The 22,135-nt window shown below is 36.4% G+C and overlaps 1 protein-coding gene across 3 annotated transcripts in view; it reads right to left on the bottom strand.

Annotated features, from left to right (window-relative positions):
* Window positions 1-22,135, bottom strand: part of LOC5577896 (serine-rich adhesin for platelets) — a 404,297-nt gene that overhangs the window by 265,500 nt on the left and 116,662 nt on the right. For 2 of the 3 annotated variants that reach the window (XM_021847138.1, XM_021847140.1), the window contains exon 1: window positions 20,516-21,704. The exons of the other annotated variant lie outside the window; for it this stretch is intronic. The gene's annotated coding sequence lies outside the window, so the exon portion shown is untranslated. Of the gene's footprint in view, window positions 1-20,515; window positions 21,705-22,135 lie in introns of those variants that run through there. 3 annotated transcript variants of the gene reach the window in all.

Genomic DNA, 22,135 nt, shown 5'->3' with positions numbered 1-22,135 from the left:
GCTAGTATATGACGACTTTTTATTAGATCGTGTTACTACAAAAATAAACGTAAACATGAAACTACAGTCACCCCACAGTTATGGATCAACTAGTTGTCATTTTTCAGAATATAAGATGATTAAAAAACATGATGACACTGTTCCAATCAAAATTACTTCCCTGGGACTGCCGAATATAGTTGTTTTTGAGAATACACTATGTCCACCCACAGATGTGGATCAGTGGGAGAGGAGGATCCTTATTATGGATCAAATCGACTCATATTATGGATTGGAACACTTTAATAGCAATTTATCTGCGAGGTAAACGAATGGTGTGCTAGTGAAAGCATACGTTTTGACGTTTGTTTCGGAATCGTCTTATCTTTGATTCATAACTGTGATATGGTTTTCAGTGCCCCACAGTTATGAATCAACGCTTCTGGGAATATATTTGACTTTTCATTTCATACGGACGGAAAAAATATGCTTTAGCATATTATAATTGATTGCGATGTTGTTCAGATTTATGGTTCACGTATGTAAAATTAGTTCTGCGTAATTGCAACTCTATTTGATGAAATATTCCCGTTTTAATCCAACTCGCATGAAGTGAAAGTAAATGAAATGCAAGAAATCTGAAAAAAATCAGTAAATGAAGCGAATTTAATTTGGAAAGGTAAAAAATTGATAATTGATGCCAGGCATCCTGCTGGATATTGTAGGAGTCCTTTTCAAAATAATTTAACAATCTTATCCAGAAATAGTATATCATAAAATAAATCATTCCGAAAGCCTGTTTTAAAACCTTTCACCAGGAAAAACTCTAAAAATTTATCCAATCAAAAATTAATTTATTCCTTTTTTCCTACACAAAATAAGACAAAAATATGCCGAAGCGTCGAAAAATTGAAACAAATTTCATTTAAACTGCTTCAATACTGGCAAGGTCGATTAAACCGAGAAAGGAGTTACACAACTACAGTTTACAATTATTATACTGCAATAATCGTCTAATACAGTTAAATATATTCTCACTCGCAATTTTTTGAATGTTTTTATTTCTAGAAAGTTTTTTCGAACATTTATTTAGGAACGGAATTCAATTTAAAAAAATTGAGACAATTTGAACAGAAATTCCTGTAAGGATTTCTTCATTAATTATCTGTAGATGTCGTATGAAATAATGGCTGCTGTTGCCAGACAACTAGGCTGACCATACGTACCGTATTTAACGGGACAGTACCGTTTTTAGAAATATTTCAGAGTTTATTGTCTTACTCATCTATTTTCCAGGCAATTATTATTTTCTCAAACAGAGTTAAACTTGATCCGTACATGCTTCTGCTTAACTGTTTGTGTTTCTTTACTCATATTTATGCCATATTTATGCCGATTTCCAAAATACGAATCTTTATTTTCATTTTTTTATCTTTTTGATCAAGTTTACCATAAAGTTATGATTACCTCCTTACATTTTTAGATTTCTTATAATAAGGAACAGTCTAAAACTCATTTAGGGAAGACCAAAAGTCTATACTTCATTATCGAGAAAAATCGATAGTTTCGTAAAAATTACAAAACATCGAGAAAAGTAAATTTGTTTCAAGGATCTATTTATCGAAAAACTTAAAGAAAAAAAACTATTTCAAGAAAACAATTGATATTTCAAATCCCAAGAAGCGATATGGATTAAAAGAACTGGTTAAACTTGCGATAAAATATAAAAATCAACTTCAGCAGTTGAAAGAAAAATTATTTTTGAAAAAAATAAAAACAAAATGATCCATCCTATGAACAAAGACGTCATAACACACAACAACAGCCGTGTGCTGGAACATATCGGTGTTTTTCGGCTCAGATTCAGCTATTATGGGCCTTTAAGTCTCTCTCTCTCTCTCTCTCTCTCTCTCTCTCTCTAAGTCCTATTCCGTGTAGCAGAGTGCCGATCGCCAATACACGATAATGACGACGATAAAACAATCCAGCGCATCTGGCAAATGGAAAACCGATGTCTTCTAAGCGGATCATTGCATAAATCGGCTTAGCGTTACAACGATCTGTCACTCTTCAGCTGTGTGGCTAGCGTGTGGAATTTGTCAAACATTTCGCTGATTTGATCGTCCCAAAAATAGACAACCGGCCCAGATGGGCGCCATAACTAATTCGATCACATGCTGGTAATTGATAGTACATTAATCATTCATTGATACCGTTAAACGGAGTAATTTTGAAAAATTTTATTTGCATAAAAATAAAAACTTATTTTGAAAACAAGTACTGGTATCTTAGATATCGATTGCAGTTGAAAGATTGCATAAAGATTGTTTTTGAATGCATCTTTAAAATTTCATATAATTCAAAGTCGATTTTCGATTTTTGGCTTTTATAATGCAACGCTTTTTCCCAAGAGATTCGATAGCGAATTGAAGTTCTACTATAACTAGGCTCTCAAGTATATATCCATAAGTGACGAACTTCTACAACTTCTTACAACTTTCTGTTCGTAGGTCAGATTGTTTGTGAGCTTCTCAAACATGCTAAGGTATCAAAGATCCCCCATTTCACAGTACTCGAAGTACGAATGAGTCTAGTGCAGTTTTTTTCTGCTCTCAGTTCCGATAACTGGTTTTACCGATCGTGCGCGGATTTGATTGCGCGCGTTCAGTCGAATTCATTGACATATTTGGTCATGGAACTTGGAGTCCAAATCAACACGTCCACCAATCCCCCCAATCACACAAGGAGGGCCTTGGCATCGAACGTTTGACACATGCGACCATGCGTTGACAACGAAGAATTTGCAGGTTTTTTGTTTTAAGAAGGTTGGTGAGAAGTTTGCGGCTAAGTAAATGCGAGTGATAAACTGCACGGTGGGCTTGGCGAGATCCGCGACTGACTTTTGACCTTTGTTGCAAACTGTTTGAAGGATATTATCAATCATTTGAATGGTCATATGGTCGAGATACTTCCGGGGGTCATAGAATTGAATATCGATTAACTACTAATATGATATTAACTTAACATTACCACCAAATATAATGTACTTATCGTTACAATAACAGATTGCGACGAATTTTGTCTAATATTCTTGATAACTTTATTCGACATTTGCCCTAATGTTTCAACAATGGATATTCTATGTAACTGCTTACAACAGTTAGACCATATTGGTACAGCATACAACATGGCCTGAAAATTAGTTTGAAGCTCAAAAGCTTGTTCTTAGACGCAATTTTGATTTTCTGTCAATAAGTGGGTAAAGACATTTTATTACATTTGGCTTGAATGCCATCAATGTGAGTTTTAAAAGATTTTTCATTTAGCATGAGCCTAAGATATTTTACTTATCTGAATAAATTATTGCAACCCCTCTCATCGAGAGAACATGAAACCTTCATCAAATAAAGAGTTTTGGTTTATATTGGAATATTTTAAGTTGAGTTTTGGAAGAATTAGAAGAAATCTTTTTTTTTTTTGCATGTATCAAAATCGTGCACCGTTTATCGATACTGGCAAACATTAAATACATCAAATGATGTCTACATTTGCATTGAATCAAATTCAAACCCAGTAAAAGCAAACAAGCAGAGCTCTTCTGAATAAGATTTTTTTTACTCGATCCCCATTCAATAGGACTGACGTGTGGATGATGTCGTCAACTTCATTCACAACAAAACATCCTTGATGAACGTATGTATATGAATGATCATTTCACATAAAGCTTCTCGCAGACAAATGTTTCTACATTCCAATCGTGTAGCGCAGACCTATTGACGATGTCGTTGTCCGGCGGCTGTGGTTGCAAATCTTCATTTATTTATTCTGCCCTCTGTTCAGCACCATAAAGACTCCTCTAAGAAGCTGTCAGAATCTTTTGCGCCATACCAAGCGTTGGTTTTTGTTGCAATTAATATGATGAGAGCTTAGCGTTGATTCGATCCTCAAGAGACGCATGACTCAACGGAATCCAGAATAAAAAACATCGTACGTTCCACAATCAGGAAGTGGTCGAGTCGAAAAGTGCAATATCCCTCTCTTGATTGATTCAGCGATAGCCCAATTTAGCACTCCATGTCCTTCTTCGGCATCGTGTAGGGAAAAGGTCATTCTGCTGAACTGACAGCTGACAGCGAGTGACAGTTTCGTTCTGGCTGGCGAACCATTGGAAGGGTCTTAGGGTGCAATTCTATGCAATTGCATGGTGGAAAAAGGTTACCATTCACGCCTGTCGAACGTTTTACCGAGCAGCATTGATGGCGCGAAAAATAAGAACTAACAAGACTTTTAAGCGAAACTGCAATGCGGCAGAACTGACAGAATCATTTAACAAACAATTGCGGTTGGGCCTGACGTGGCACATATCCACGCGGCGTTGTGATTGCTAGTTGCATTTTGCAAGATTTTTTTTTCTCTTATTTTGTCTGTGTGTCATTTATGCGTAGCCGGACACACAGTGCAGTGGTTTCGATGGGTGGTGGTCGAAATGTGAAAATTGGCAAATCCGAAAACCGTGAGTTCAATGTTTTGTTCAATATAAAAAAAATAATACTTGACAATGGTAGATAAAAAAAACTGATTTCTTATTAAATTTCTGCGATATATTTTTGTCAATTTCACAGGAAGCTGATGCAGTACGATACCATGTCGTATCCCGAGCAGAAGAGAATAACTTCTGAATACCAAACTAAGGTATTCCATACCAGATAATTTCCATTACTTACAACATGAAAGAGGTATGAATGAGCCCTGCATAATAGGTAAAATACCTCAAATAATGTCTCAAGCATATTCTACGAACACCAAATTAATAATTAGATCAGGTATTGTAATACCTCAATAATGCTTGATGGATTTTCATATAAAAGAGAAATTTTTCAATAGAAGTTCAATACATCCAGCAGACCTTAATAGCTGTTTAATACCTCAATTAAGTATTTTTAATTGTTTTAAAGATTTTTTTCAATACCATGATGATACCAAATTGAGGTATTGACAACTGAACAATACCTTTTTTTGGTATGATACCAAAATATGGTATGCATAAGTTATTGGGGAGTTATTTGTTGCTGCTCGGGATATGTATAACTCTCCACAGATAAAAACATTGCGGAATTTATTTGTTTGATCAGCATAAGAGAGTGTCGATCTAATGCTGATCCCAAATATCAACCAAATCTTAATTGTCGAATTAGACTAGTTCTTCAATTCTTGTAATGGGTCGGCGGAATATAAATGAAATTTTAAACATACCACAAAACTTGTTTGACGTGTCATGGGTACTGTTAAAAACAATATTAATTATTTTTTTTTAATCTGTGTGATTGATCTGGGTCAGTCACAAGCACATAGAGGACAGACCGAGCAAAGTTCAACATCAAGAAGAAAGCAAGTCGGAAACATATCTGATTGATGTTATCATAATTTGATATCAATTTAACATTAATTTATCTGTTATCATATTTTTGTTTCGTTCTCCTATCATTTTAAATTGTTGGTATAGTTATAATTTTAATATATTATAAATTTATTCGTGCTTCATGTATAAGCAATATTAGAATATAAACATAAAGCAATCATCTTGACGCAGACTCGTTTATTTATCAAACGAAAACATGTATATCTCAGTGAGTTCTCAATTTGCTGCCCATGATATCAGAAACAGTTTTCAATTTGCTTTCACTGAGACCAAAAATAGTTTTCCATATGATTTCAACATTTTACTGCTCTCTGTTTTGATATTTTAACCATTAAAACTTCCAAACTGAGTTCTCAAAATTTACGACATCACAACATCAAACAACAACAAATTAGTTTTCAATATGATCTCACGCTTTGCTCGGGAGGACTTCACATATACAAGAATTACCAGTAAACTTCTTAATTTCCAGAAACAGTGTATACATAAGTACAAATAAATAATTTCACAGCAAAAACTCTGCAAACCATAATAAAGGAAGTTGCTAAAGAGCGCTATTCAATCCGATGGATGAAGAAAAGAGATCTACCATTTTTTTGCTATTATAAACCTTAACACTCCAATGCAAAAGTTTGGGTTCACACCCTAAGAAACAAACAGAAGTGTTTCTTGATTTTTTTTTTCCTAAAATTCTATTTGTAGTAATGGCATTGAAAAACACTTTAAAAACATGACTAACTTTCTCAGCATTGGATCGATCAAAATTTTAAAATCAATGCGTCATTAGAACCGTAATCTTATATTTTATGAGTGAAATTTTGGCGAAAATCTGAAAACTCATTAATATTATTTAAATAGCCATTAAAGTCATCGTACAAAAGATTGGGTTCATTTCTCAGTATGGTGTATCGTGCAAAAATTTGGGGTCACCAGTACATGCTTAAAATACAAACATTCTGCGAAATCTCATACCAAGTATGTACGCACTATCATATACGTAAAAAAAAAAAGCTATGAACTTATAGGATCCGTTGAAAAATGGCAGAATTATTAACAAAACATTTAACAGCGGCTCAGGTGATCCCAAACTTTTGCACGATACATCATACTTAAGAGAATAACCCAAATATTTGTACGATGATATGAATGACTATTTCATTGATTTTCTTTAAAATGTTCTTCAAAAAATATAGGATTACGGTTCTGTTGATACATTGTGTTTTTGAAAAATTAATAAACAAAATTCAAAATATGTGTATGTTAAAATACCTACGAAGTCTGGACTCTTCTGAATTGCGGAAAAACACAGCTGTCTCGACTATAGACAACATGTTCTAAAATCCAGGATAGTTTGGGTGACCTACAACGTTGTTTAATAAAGTATGCAGACCATCCAAAACCAACATTACACATGAATTCCATTGGACCTGTTGCTTTTCTGCATTACTAGATTATCTTGTGATATCATTATCTAAACTAAAATCCACTATGAGCTTAAGATTTCTGAATACTGACCTACAACCACTTTCAACTATTCATTGCCTCCATATCCAGTCAGTCATCTTACAATTACCGCCGCGCATTGCCAAACAGCATAACCTTGTTTACACCTCATTTCCAAATCCGATTACCTTATGCCCTTAAACGGCGTTTCCGTTATCGCAAGTAGAAATCTGTCCACTTTGGAACGTTTTGTTCGGTTCGGTTCGTTTGAGTTTCTTTTTCTTCTGGGTCGATGAGCCCCAAGCCAGGAGTGACACATTAATTGTACTGACCCGAACCGCCGCCGACGACGATCGAGACGACAAACCAACCTCGGTTTGTCGGAGTGTATCGTTCAATAGGGTGCTTGAAAATGAAAAAAAAACAATGTTCAAAAATTCCACCTTCAATTTCTGCTTTATAATTCTTATGATGAAAATAGAGTTCTATTGTTTTGATAAGGATTTAATGATGACCTTAAGACATTGAAGCTTCATGTGAAAATTTATATTAAGAAACCAAAATGATACTTCTAATACAAGTAGAATCATCATAACTATTGTTGATGCTAGTACGAATCACTCTGAAATTTATTATACGAGCTTTTATAAAGAAAAGCAGCATTTTTACGTAACGTAAATGACTCGTTTTGACTTACTTTTGTTCTAAATCTAACGTTAAATCTAAGTTTTAAATTGCAAACGAAATGATGAATATCTCTTATCCGAGAGATGGGATTGGAATGTTCTCTTCAGGAACATACTTTATGATGGTTTGAGGAATAAATTATCACTTTGAGAACATACGCTTAGAAGTTATGATGTAATTTCCATATAATAACCAACATCGTCTTTGGACAATCTTTAAATCACCACCGACCTTCTAAATTTAATATTTTTGCAAAATCTCTGTTCTTGCGAATTTTTTTAACATTTATATAGTGATTTCCATGATGTGTCATATCGAAGCTATCGAAGACTCGTTGGGGTGGTTTTCAAAGATTTTTGTAATTTGAACCACCCTACTGTTCAATTGAGCTGAAATGTGGGTACAGAACCTCGCACCACGCGATTGATTGATCGGTTGATGGCTGCGTCGCGTACCGAACCCATTGACTGACTGCCTATCAATCGCATCTTGGTTCGTTTGGGGCCCAATTGTGCAAGAGGGACAAAACTCGAAGTTGACCGATTTTTGGCATCACGTTGGAGTTGCAGTCGCTGCCATATGGTCTCCTTCAATGATATCCATTCCAGGCTCCGCGATCGATCGCGAACAAAGCATTGTCAGTTTGAGGATTTTTAATGTCGCGGGTTTCGAAAAAAAAAATGGTGGATAGGTACTCTGCCAGCAACATCTGGAGGTGGAATGTTTATTGAATATGAATGTTGTCAGGGTGGTTGATCTTTCTATCTAAGTTTTCTAGTATTCCCGGGACTTGACTTGTCTGGAAAAGGAAATAAAACTGTAATTTCCCGGGAAACTGATATAAAAACATGAAAATGAAGTAAGTTTGATGCAAAGATGCAAATTTATGAAGCCTGGAAAAAGTGGCCTTCCTTAGCCGAGTGGTTAGAGTCCGCGGCTTCAAAGCAAAGCCATGCTGAAGGTGTCTGGGTTCGATTCGCGGTCGGTCCAGGATCTTTTAGTAATGAAAATTTCCTTGACTTCCCTGGGCATAGAATGTCATCGTACCTGCCACACAATATACGAATGAGCAATTCTCGCTGAAACCAGGCCGCCATCGGCACCCATCTTTAGAATTCCAATTTTATGTCTCTGATCGCTAGTTTTCGATAAAACTTAAGGGTGGTCCTTTCTGTTTTTCTCAAATTGGTGGACCCCTCGTACGCCAGCTAGCTAAACAGTTTGCGAAAAAGCCCATTTTTTGATAAATATAGGGTATTTCTTCACGTGATATGTCTCATATTTCGCTTGGAACACATAGCAAACTTAGTGGCATCGAATAGAGAAAGGATATAGCTTTCATTTAAAGTTAAAAAAAATTTGGCAGCCATTTTGAATTTGGCCGCCATCTTGAATTTTGTTAGAAAAATCGTTTTTTCACCATTAGCGCACCGCTCGTTTTGAATTCTGAGATCACCATCAGAAAGCTGAGGAAAAGTTGCGTAAGATAGGCTACAGAAACTAGGTGAGCAATGGTATTTACCCTATGAAATGAACGATTTTCTAAATCATGTTCTACGATTTTGACGTATATGGCGAGTACAATCAATGCAAACATTATATTTTGAACAACAAAAAAACAAGTTTTCAATCGTTGGTGTTTTATTCGAGTCAAGTGAAGAATAAGAGTATTATTTTGAGTGAAATAATCTGGCGGCCATCTTGGATTTTGACGCCATCTTGGTCTTAAGTAGTAGAATGAGTTTTCACCTTATTAGCACTCATCATGTTGAATTTTAATGCTACCGTTACACTTACTCTTCTTCTTGTTCTTCTTTTTCCTGACATTACGTCCCTACTGGAACATAGCCAGTTCCTCAACTTGACTAGCTTCAAAAACAAATTATCAAATAGGATTTTTAACGCTTATTTGCTATCTGAATGATTATTCTGCATATCTTCGATTCGAAAAACAGCATTAATTCTTTCATTTATTTAAAACCTATGATCGAAATGAACAATAAGTTGAACAGCTGAGATTAGATAAGAAATAAAGAATCTGATGTTTTTTTTAACGGAGGCCTTATAATTAAATTAATTGAGATGGTAAAAATCATTCAACTGCTAAAAACTAAGATGGCATCTAAATCCAAGATGTACACCATGTTTCCCAACCTCAAGATGATACACCTGCGTTTCGGCGTTACGTCCACATTAGAGCAAAGCCTGATTCTCATGTTTCAATTTCGCTATTTTTCTCATGCATGTTGGGCGGTAGTAAAAACGATACTATATGGTTCAGAAAATCAAGAATTTTATTTTGCTTAAAAATTTAAGATTTCTTTTCTTAATTAATGCACTTTTGGCAATATTTTACGTTTAAAAAAACGCGCAATTAATAAACTTCATTCAATGACAAAAAAGCATATGGTAAGAAAATATTTGTTTATTTCAATCAATGGTTTGGGACGGTATTTATTCAATATTTTTATTTATTCATTATAACTGAATTCAAAAAAAAAAAAGATTTGCCGAAGAATTATTCTGACATTATAAATCGCATTATAAAAGAAAATTCCTATTTCATAGCCTGTATTTATAACTAATAAAGCTGAGTATCAGGCTCGGTTCCGGTAGGGACGTAACGTCAGGAAAATAAAGAGTAATTAGAAGAAGAGTATACGTAACCTTGTTTTATTGGTAGCCTCTGAATTCGACATGCTACATGTGCTATCAAGGTGAAACATTCATTCTACTAACTAAACCCAAGATGGCGTCAAAATCCAAGATGGCCGCTAGATTTTTTCACTCAAAATAATACTCTTATTCTTCATTCGACTTGAATAAAACACCAAAGATTGAAAACTTGTTTCTTTGTTGTACAAAAAATAATGTTCTCATTGATTGCACTCGCCATATACGTCAAAATCGTAGAACATGATTTAGAAAATCGTTCATTTCATAGGGTAAATACCATTTCTCACCTAGTTTCTGTAGCCTATCTTACGCAATTTTTCCTCAGCTTTCTGATGGTGATCTCAGAATTCAAAACGAGCGGTGCACTAATGGTGAAAAAAAGATTTTTCTAACAAAATTCATTTTTTTTTTTAACTTTCAATGAAAGCTATATCCTTTCTCTATACGATGCCACTAAGTTTGCTATGTGTTCTAAGCGAAATATGAGACATATCACGTGAAGAAATACCCAAAACGTATAAAAAAATGGGCTTTTTCGCAAACTGTTTAGCTAGCTGGCGTACGAGGGGTCCACCAATTTGAGAAAACAGAAAGGACCACCCTTAAGTTTTATCGAAAACTAGCGATCAGTGACATAAAATTGGAATTCTAACGATGGGTGCCGATGGCGGCCTGGTTTCAGCGAGAATTGCTCAATGCAAAAATGTCAACTTTGGCAAAGAAAACTCTCAGTTAACAACTGTGGAATTGCTCATTTGAAAACTAAGCTGAGAAGCAGGTTCTGTCCCAGTGAGGACGTTAATGCCAAGAAGAAGAAGAAGAAGAAGAAGAAGAACCCTGGAAAAATACACAAATTTTCAAGTTTTTTTGCAGATAGTATAATATGATGCATCATTTACAAACACTTGAAGAATAATATGTCAGTTTGTGCGGGTCAAACATGGGATCCAATTGATGCCACAGGAATCGATTCCAGGGAACCCCAAACTAGCCACAATGGTTCCAAACAAGTTGAAACTGTCAGATTTTTCTAACGTTACTATTCTAACGTTACTATTTCAGAGCCAGTTCGCGAGAACCGCAACCCCCTTTCCAAGGGAAGTTGTATTGATGTTCTCCGATCAGGCTGAAATTTTCAGGGATTGTTCTACTATATAAAAGAAGATGTTTTGCAAAATTTTAGATTTTTATATTAAGGGGAAGTGGAACAAATGACCCCCAATGATATCATGTTATTAAACATGCAAAATCACAAAAACTGATATAAATATAGTAAAACTGCACGGATTATGTTGAAATTTGGCATGATTACCCCACGTTATATAAACTTTAAGACAGGGCTGCCCAACGTACGGCCCGTGGGCCGCATCCGGCCCGCGACCTCATTTTGTACGGCCCGCGGAGGGTTCGAAGATTCTTCTCATATCTTGCCCGGTGAATATTCTACCAACCCGAAGTTAGAACATTCTAAGCCTATTTTATTATCATTCAATTTAGTTCCAACCTAATGTTGTAGCTTAGTAGTTATTTAAATTGTTTTGTTGTTTTAACCTTCGTAGATATTTAGTTTTATGATTGATTCAAATTCTAAATCTCAAATTCGGGATATTTAAACAATGTTTCTACCATGACTTCCGTCGATATTCATTCATTCGACATTCATCCTTGACAGGATTTAGGGACGAATGACCTTCGGGTTAAAGTCCCTCTCAAACAACAACAACAACAACAACAACAACAACAACAACTTGACAGGATTATAAAAAAGGCAGGCTTTTTACAGAATCTTAAACAGGATTTCTTAAGAATTCTGGACACGACTTTCCCGAATTAAGCTAAGTTTGCTGTTTCACTAAAGAAAAGTAAAGAATGAGGCAAGAAAAAAATCTAAAGAAAGCCTCATTTGAAATGAAATTTCTTCTCAACTGCGTACTGCGATCAAAGAAATATAATTTTCTTGAGCATTTCATGCAGTTAATTTCCCACGTATCGAGTTTGACGATTAGTTTTCTTGTCAGCAGCAAATCAGCCTCATTATTTGCAAGATTCTCACAAATTTTTTTACCAGGATTCCATAACCAAGATATTCAACGAATTCAATACACAATATTCAAGAATCCTGGGCAAGATTACATCATAACGCTATATTACGTTTTGCCTGAACACTTAACGAGTTTATAATAAAATTATAAACAGGTTTCTTTTGAAATACTTTTTAGTATTTTCAAAGATTTCTAGGTGGCATTTCAAAATGATTATTGAAAGAGATTCTGAAAGAATCATAGGCACGATTCTTGTAAAATCTTGCACATTCTGACCAAGATTTTCGTAAAGGTTTGTTCAGAATTTTTGGCACATTTCGATTCATGCTAATAATATTAGGTTGGATTCAGAACAGAATTCGGAGTACAATTCATAAAAAATTTCGAGATCCAAAATTTCTTGGGTAGATTCTTCAAAATATTCTGGACTAGATTATTATATTATTTTTAAAGAAATTCTCACAATATCCATCAGAATGCTTAGCAGCAATTATCTTTTTTTGATTTCTTCAAATGACTCCATTCACTGATTTTTGTCAGGTTTTATGAACTTCATTTACAGACTTTTGTCAGACTTCATGGGAATTTGTGTGCATTTAAGAATGTAGCCCGCGACACAATTTTTTTCCTGCGATTTGGCCCGCGGTTCAAAAAGGTTGGGCAGGCCTGCTTTAAGATAAGCATGGTATACAAATTTTTAAAGTACTTCAAATCGAGAAAAACAAGTTTTTCATAAAAAAAATTAGTGATTTTCAAATCGATTTTTATCTTACCAACCGATCTAGGTGAAAAAACTAAATATGACATTTTGTAGGGCAACTCATGGGCTTTCATTTGAGGTGTAATTCAGATACGCCGTTTCAATTTTTTTTTCTGTCCAGTAAAGGGGAATTCCCCATATCTTCTTCTTCTTTCTGGCGTTACGTCCCAACTGGGACAGAGCCTGCTTCTCAGATTAGTGTTCTTATGAGCACTTCCACAGTTATTAACTGAGAGCTTTCTTTGCCGATTGACCATTTTTGCATGTGTATATCGTGTGGCAGGTACGAAGATACTCTATGCCCTGGGAATCGAGAAAATTTCCTTTACGAAAAGATCCTCGACCAGCGGGATTCGAACCCACGACCCTCAGCATGGTCATGCTGAATAGCTGCGCGTTTACCGCTTCGGCTATCTGGGCCCCAATTCCCCATATACTAAACGTGATTTATCATGTTTGTTTATTTACATAAGTTTATTTGGTAAAATAACAGTTCAACTGTTTTCATAGGTGAAAACATGCTAAAATCGTGCATTTTTAGGTAAATGCATTCAACTCTTCATCACTCCATATTGAAGGTACCATTTGGTAATGCAAATGCGATCCAAGGGACCATGCAGATAATCATGAAAACCAACTTTTAATATGGTTCTCTAACTCGATATCGAAATACGGAATATCGAGTAAGAGAGAATTGACTGTAATTCTGTTATATGCATATTCAAACAGAATACTCATGTGTTGAATACACGTATCACAGATTAACCTGCCTAAACAAGTTCTCCTTCAAGTCGAGCACTCGACACTGATGAAGTCTGTAAGTCGCAGACGAAATAGGCCTATCTGTCAAGATTAGCAAAATATTAGAGTTTAAAGGAATTTGCCTTACTAGTGATTTTAGTATTTTATTTTTTGCAAAAAGTGAAGTGTTAAAGTTCAATTAGTAGTTTTTCTCCTACAAGTTTTCCTAAATAAAAGTACAAACGTTGTTTTAATGTAGTTAGTTTATGACATGAAATAAGATGGTTTTATACTTTACAATCTAGCAATACAGCTTTGCTCATGTTAGCTTAGCTTAGCTTAGCTTAGCTTAGACTGACTACACATATCAATGGTTGCTATTCCGTGATTGACCGAAGTCAGTGAAAATGCACAAAGAATCAACTAGAAGTTCGGCTGGGATTGGCCATAATCTTCTTCAATGTGCATAATTCAGTGCCTCTATTTATACAGGGTCAATAACGGCGCTGGCCACGTCCTTGCAGTCAGGTGGGATTGGGGGAAGGAATGTTAGTGTGTAACCTTTGCTATTTGGAGACCGTGTTTGCCTCTGCATCTCCACAAAGGTTACTGGGAGGGATGTTTGTTAATGGGAAGGATCGTTGGGTCACAGGATTCACTTTGATAAGTGATTAGACCATGATAAATAATGATTTGTGAGATATATACATGCTTATTTGTAAATATAATATTTTCATTTGATATGAACAACATCTATGTAGTGGAAAATTATGCCGACACTTGATGTGACAAACCATTCAAAGTTTGTTGAACAAATACAGTTATGTTATGTTAAATACATATGTACCTAAATGTAACATTCCTACAGCTGTCAGGACGAAAGCATGTGTTATTATATTTTACTTATTTGAAAAGAAACAAAAAACTCGATTGGTTGGAACATCATAGAACACTCTTATTCTTATGCCGACACTTACAGTGGCGAACCATCCAAAGTTTGTTGAATAAAGTGAACCTTTCGTAAGTCTACACTTGTAATGTCGAATCATTCAAAGTTTTTTTTTTAATTACAAAAATAAAGGTAAAAAGGGGTGTTCTGTTCTGAAACGAGCTCACCAATGGATCATTGAAGGCAGTTTTTGCCATTGCTCACCGCATCAAAACAATGGCGCCACTGTATATGGGATTTACCATTGTGACAGCATTGCTGTTCTGTCAAACACACAAGGCTACGGTGGCGCTATCTATGCTTTCCATAGCGGCCGTTTTGGTTATTTTAACGATCCATTGATCCTTTATCCTTCACTGTGCAGCCACAATCCACTCTCAGCCTCACTCGTTTGCTCGGCTATATAAAAGCACTCAGAAAAAAATAGGCGCGCGACCCGAAAAGGAAAAAAAAACTTGGCTTTTTTGACGCACTGCCCAGCAGCAAGCGTCAAGGACAAAGGATCAAAATGAACTAACCGATCACGCCACTTTTTCACTTACTAGACCGACGCGCGACATGTTTGATCCTGCCCTCGTCGCTGGCCCCCGTAGGAGCAAGCGTCAAGGTCGAAAGATCAGACAGAACTACACAATACAGCTTTGCTCCTGTTAGAAAGATAATGTCAATCAATGTCAACAGGGAGCTGTCAAATCTTTTGCTAGCTCTACCATGAGCATTGAAACTTACAATTTTGCGTAAGTGGTCATAGCATTTTGAAAAGCCCAATTTGTAACATAATCCATTACATACATAATGCTAATTTTGATGAAATAATATTTGAGTCATTAATTTATATTCGTGGCTCTTATAACTAGGTATCAGTCTTTCCCTACTTCATTAATGTTTTCCAGTTTACGAGAAATTATGGCATTGTATACAAGTAGTTAAAACTATATGGGAATCGTAATAAGATACACTGGGGCAAAGTAAAACGGGTGGGACAAGACATTCAATCTATAACATTTGAAAAGTATGAAGTATTCATAAAATATGATTTTGACATTTGATTGACATAAAAACATCACTACGAGGTATTTTATTCGATTCCATAAAAAAAATCATGAAAACCAAAACTTTTGTTAAAACATACACAATGAACTTTTACAGGCTACATTTTTTGATTTTTTTTATGTTTTTACAGTATTTCCTCCATTCTTGTATTTCACGAAAAGCGGTCAAAGTACCCGTTTATTAAACATATTTATCACTTTGAATTGGTTCCCGGCCTACACTGGGTGTTGTGTTGCATTCACAATACATTGTCGTTGTGTAAAACCCCATATTTTGATTGTGCGATATTTGCCAGAAAACCATTCGCCAGAAAACTATTCGCCAGAAAACCATTTACCAGAAAAACATTTGCCAGAATGTACCATTCGCCAGAAAATACCATTCCCCAGAATTATTTTTCTTGTCGATTTTGATCAATTAATGCATGGTGACACATCTTCTTCTTCTTCTTGGCATTACGTCCTCACTGGGACAGCGCCTGCTTCTCAGCTTAGTGTTCTTATGAGCACTTCCACAGTGATTAACTGAGAGCTTTCTTTGCCAAACTTGCCATTTTCGCATTCACATCGTGTGGCAGGTACGATTATACTCTATGCCCAGAGAAGTCAAGGAAATTTCCATTACGAAAAGATCCTTGACCGACCGGGAATCGAACCCAGACACCTTCAGCATGGCTGTGCTTTGTAGCCGCGGACTCTAACCACTCGGATAAGGAAGGCCCTGTGACACATCATCAACACTAAATTGATCTAATAGTACGGTAACAATCTCGATCTTTTCATTTCAAGCTTTCCGCTAGTGTACAGAGCAGAGACAATATAACACTGTAATTCTACATCTCTTGCGAGATTTTTGCCTATAAGGTTTTGGTACAATACTCTAAGCCAGTGCTTCCCAAACTTTTTCAACTTTCGCCCCCTTGAGGTCAATATTTATCTTGAATCGCCCCCCTGATATGTGATTCAAATATTTTAATAAATGTTCTCGACTCATATATCCAAAGAATCATAGTATAATACCTATTATGTACATTTAAAAATATTTTCTTAAATATCAATAACCTGGACTGTTATAATATCAATCTTAACAATATCTTGCGTGCATTACAGGCTATTGAATCAATCGGTAAACGTTCGGTCCAGTTTCAACTCAAATGGAAGTACTCCAACATTGAATCAAATGCAATGTTTTCCGAGGAAACGATTTATTTCTACATGAATATGTCATATTTGGGTGAACTGCATTGAATTTGTTCGCCATTGTTCGTTTTTAGATCTCAACCCGTGAATTGTGATTTCATATTTTTATGTGATTTATCTGCTATTTAAAATTGTGAGTAAAAAATGTATGACGTTTCTGAGAATGCTTTTCTTTATCTAATAACCCTGAAAAACATATGAAAATCCAGTATTTTTTCAAATCGTTTTTTCAATTTAATTTATTAAAAGAGTGTTAAAGAAAATAAAATCGAATTTTTCGGACGTTCTGGAAGTTCAAATCCCACGCATCTCTGAAATTTCTTAAAATATATTTAAAAATAGTGTTTTTTTGTCTTTGGCATCGTTGGAACCCGATTTTATCTGCTGTATGCCAGAAATATTTACTTCCAGACCTTAAAGTTCACATACAAAAAATGGTCCTTATATAAAATATTGGACATCAGCAAAATCTTGTGTGGCCTCCAATGTTCCCATGTTTGCTTTTTCGCCCCCTTTCTGGATTTTTCGACCCCCAAATTCTGTTTTACAAATTTTCGCCCCCTTGAGCCTGAAAATCGCCCCCAGGGGGGCGAATTCACCCACTTTGGGAATCACTGCTCTAAGCTGTTTTACCTAGTTTGAAATTCGAGAAAATTGCATTTCCTCTCACTGCGAGCTGTTCATCATCAGAATACTGTATTGTACTGAATTTCTCGTACAACTGCAGGATATATTTTGCTTTCCAATGGGCAGTTTATTAGGGTTGTGCTACTTTCTCCCGAGTATCGATACACCGAGTGTCGATTCCCTGAACACCAGTTCCGCAAATGCCAGTTCCCTAAATACCCCTTTTTCTCAAGGGGCCTATTTCCTCGAAAATGTGTTGGCACTCATAATTATCATAACTTTTTTTATATTTCAGGGTGATGATCATTTCATATGATATGCGCCCTCCTTTTTTGTTCAGCGGTTCTTTAAAGTTTCTCCGCAGAGTTTCTCCGAACTCAGCATTTTTTCTTGTTTTTTTTATCGTTCTTCCAGGTTCACCACTCTATCTCTGAAGATTATTTGTTATCTATTTTGAACTGCATCTATTTTTGGGGCCATCCATAAACAACTTCAATAAAATAAATTAATCCATAAATCACGCAAGGGGAGTAGAAGGGGGTAATTCTATCCTAAATGTACGATCCATACAAATTTCGGGTCATTCGATAGAATGGACTGCGGGGAAAAGTGTCATTCGGGTATCTGGCGTTCGGGGAAATGATATTCGAGGGAACAACATTCGGGTAAAAATAGACCAAATGCTTGTTTTAATTATGAATCGTGGTTTACGGCCAACTAGCCGAGTGGAAGTTTAACAACTACCGAAAAGCTAAACATTACATATAATTTGCAATTGGATTAGATGGACAAATTGATGTGAAGATTTGCGAAAAAGTTACACGTCTTCTCAGTGAGAATCGAACTCACGACTCCCCGATCTCTAGTTGGGGCGCGTTAACCACTACGCCATGAGAGGACTCATGAACGCAGAAGTTAACCTGAATTCGATTTCAGCTCAATAATCACGTGGTCCTCTTTCGCAAAGTGCACCTCTTTCGGAAGAATTAGATGCCCATCCAAACACAACGCTTTCTATATATATATCCAATGCCTAGCCCGAGAGCGCATTGTTTTTTTAGATATAGGAATAGCACACTACACTAGCCAGCAACTGCGCTGGCTGAGGTTTCTATTGTGTGGGCTTCCAATGGGTCGCGACGTTCTCAAACGACCGGTTACGGAACATGAGTCCGTTGCTCGATAAATACTTGTTTTAATTATGAATCGTGGTTTACGGCCAACCAGCCGAGTGGAAGTTTAACAACTACCGAAAAGCTAAACATTACATATAATTTGCAATTGGATTAGATGGACAAATTGATGTGAAGATTTGCGAAAAAATTTTGAGTTGAGCTGAAATCGAATTCAGGTTAACTTCTGCGTTCATGAGTCCTCTCATGGCGTAGTGGTTAACGCGCCCCAACTAGAGATCGGGGAGTCGTGAGTTCGATTCTTACTGAGAAGACGTGTAACTTTTTCGCAAATCTTCACATCAATTTGTCAATCTAATCCAATTGCAAATTATATGTAATGTTTAGCTTTTCGGTAGTTGTTAGACCAAATGGTTTTTAGTGATAATGGTCACCTACATTTCAGTACATGAAAAAGTATTCCAAAAGGATTCATTGCCTATCGCTACTTGATATGGTTTTGGGAAAATAAGAATTCTCCATTCTTGATATATAGCATCTTCTTATTCTCATGAAAGTTGTTAAAGTAAATTTAACTTTGGTTTGCGAACTGACAGCACAGATAGTTGCAATCTTGTAAATATCCAATGAACTAGCCCTTAAGCAGCAACACAACTTAAAAGAACAGCTTATGATGAAAAGAAAGGACTACTTGTGAAATATTCCAAGCCATAATTCCCTGAAAATTTCATAATAATAAAAAAAAAACATTTGATTGAAACTGAAAAATTCAGAAGGAAAATTGTATGAAATTCAATAATGATGGAATAACATAATCGCATACTATAACATCTGTATAACAACGTATTTTGAAATCGTAAATATTCAATGAATTAGTCCATAAGAAGCAACAAAACTTTGAAGAATATTTTATGCTCAAAAGAATGGCGAATCTCTTGTGAAGTCTTTTAAATCATAATACCATTTAACAGAGACAACATATGTTAAAAAAAAACCCTTACATCATTACCCGTCATAATGAATATCAAATCTTTACATCAGTAAGCAGTATCTTTCATACTTAGTGGAGCAGTTTTTATAAAGCTGAATGCAATTGTTATTTTTTTGTATGTTTTCTTCTTTCTAGTTCCACCGTCCCTCAGGATTAAGCGCTGTCTTTTTAATTCAAATTTATAGAGCTTCAAATGCTGATGTTGATTGTTAAATGCTCGAGAAATAGATAGTTTTTTACCGTATGGAAGTCATGTTACCTAGTCCAACAATTAGAATACTAGAACTACAATACCCAAAATTGATATTCGAAGCTGGCTCACTAAGTGAACTGGAGATCGTGTCCAAGGGACCCTGTACTTTTATGAGTATACTCGCAAAAAAAATCTCACAAATTTTGTTAACGTTCCGGCTCGATTATTTCCGCTACAATTGCAAACTTGATTTATCTGAAAAAAAATCTAGGCGATTCTGGGGAATGGTACTTTCTGGCAAATGGTTTTCTGGCATATGGTACTTTCTGGCTGATGTCATTCTGGCGAATAGTTTTCTGGCGAATGGTTTTCTGGCAAATATCGCACAATCCATATTTTCGTAACAATGATGGCATCATCATCAAATTCCAGAAACACCATGCGAAACTGGTTGTTAAATGAAATCAATTGAAACGCTCAAGTAAGCATATCTTGTTAATATTATGACGATCAATATAAAAAAAAACGAAAGGAACCTCACAAATACCAAACCATACGCGAAAACAGCTTCCAGCTCAACTTTGGAAAAAATCGGAAGCAAAATCCACTCATTCAATATTTACCTTATACGACTGAACGGCTTTCGCTTGTAGCGATTCTCTTGCGGTGCTAATCGGATTCGTCACAATTCACTGCTCGAGGGGGCAACAATCTCGCCAAATCCACATACACTTTTTCAACACTTCACACAAGTTCACCGTCACAAAAGCTCCGAACCTGCTAAAACTGGCTCTGCTCTTCTTTAGCATGCAAATTAACCCAAAATCCGCAACCCACGAACTTCGACCGGCTGTTCCGAGTTTCGGTTAACCCCACGAGAAACGACGTTCGACGTTCTGCTGGTTGAAGTTCCAGCTGGCTGCACACCGTGTGAGATCTTGGCGCTGTCACTGACACTGCTTTCTTCTGCCTTCCTCAGCACGCTTCTCAAGGAACGGAGATGGCAATAGGCAACTCAGGCCAAAGACCGCGCCGGTTATTATAAACCAAACACGAGTAACAGAACAAAATAAACGTGTCCACGAGATCAAGATTGGAAGCCGGGCATTTGCTGCACAACTACTGTTTCCAGTGTAAATAACAGTTTGTTGGATTATCGGTTGGATCACCGTGATGGATCATAGGCAGAACTTTCGTAAGGTAGGTTAGGCTGTAGAGTGCAGCCTCAAAAGTTGCTTTCTTCTAACTAGTTTACCAACAGCTGTGTGCACGATGAGGAATCGCGGACGGAAATTCTTGTCGGATGAACTCACCACACGCTTCTTCGACAACTCTGAATCTTCTTCTCGGTCCAAACAGCTGCACAACAACGTTCAAACGTTCTTTGCGCAGGATGCAAATTTTCTGCTCACTTCAATCTTTCACCTTTGCGTCTTACACTGTTTCCGCTGCTAAATTGGTCTCTGGGGCTTTCTTCGATGCCACACCGGATTGGAGGTCAAAGAAACAGACCGAAACCAAACTGAAACCAGCGGAATGAGGAGTGCTTGAACTATCCAGTGGTGCAATCGCACTCCGAATCGTTTCTACTCGAGTCAACTCAATACGAACGATTCTCGACATGCGATTTTTTTTTTGTTGCGAATTGCTCAAAGTATTCGGCACCCGGTGATTACGTGTTGTTTCCCAATACAAAAGTACGTCGCGCGCGCGATTTTTTGTTCTGCTGTAGTTCTTCTTGTTGGCTTTTTGCTCAACCATCCACCAGAAGATTATTCGTGGTCTGTATAGGCTGCCCGCCAACGCGAAACTGACTCGCGAAGAAAAACATTAAACTTGCAAGCCGCGGACCCCGAAACCTCCCCCCCGAAGCAAGCTTACACCCTAGCCAGCCCAAGCGGAGCAGCAGCGAGGAGTCGGCGATAGGGTTACGTACTCTTTTGATAGCAAATGTACTCCTTTTTGTCACACACAATGTTTTAATATGTACTATTCTTGTTTGCTAAATAAGATAAAGAGTTTTCATCTATCACTCACAATTGCCTATCGTATAGAATAATAATAGGTGGAAGAAACCAGATAAATATATAAAATATTGTATCGAGAATACAAAATAGCTCATAATGAAAATCTCGCGTTGAGTATCATATTAGTGCCCGAGATTCAGTCGGCTTTTGGAACATTTTACGATGCAGTGTGACGAGGGACTGTAATCGAAAATTACAGTCGAAAAAAATCAAATA

The sequence above is a fragment of the Aedes aegypti genome, chromosome 2 (assembly GCF_002204515.2).
Source record: "Aedes aegypti strain LVP_AGWG chromosome 2, AaegL5.0 Primary Assembly, whole genome shotgun sequence".
NCBI lineage: Eukaryota > Metazoa > Arthropoda > Insecta > Diptera > Culicidae > Aedes > Aedes aegypti.
This window is presented reverse-complemented; position numbering and strand designations above follow the sequence as displayed.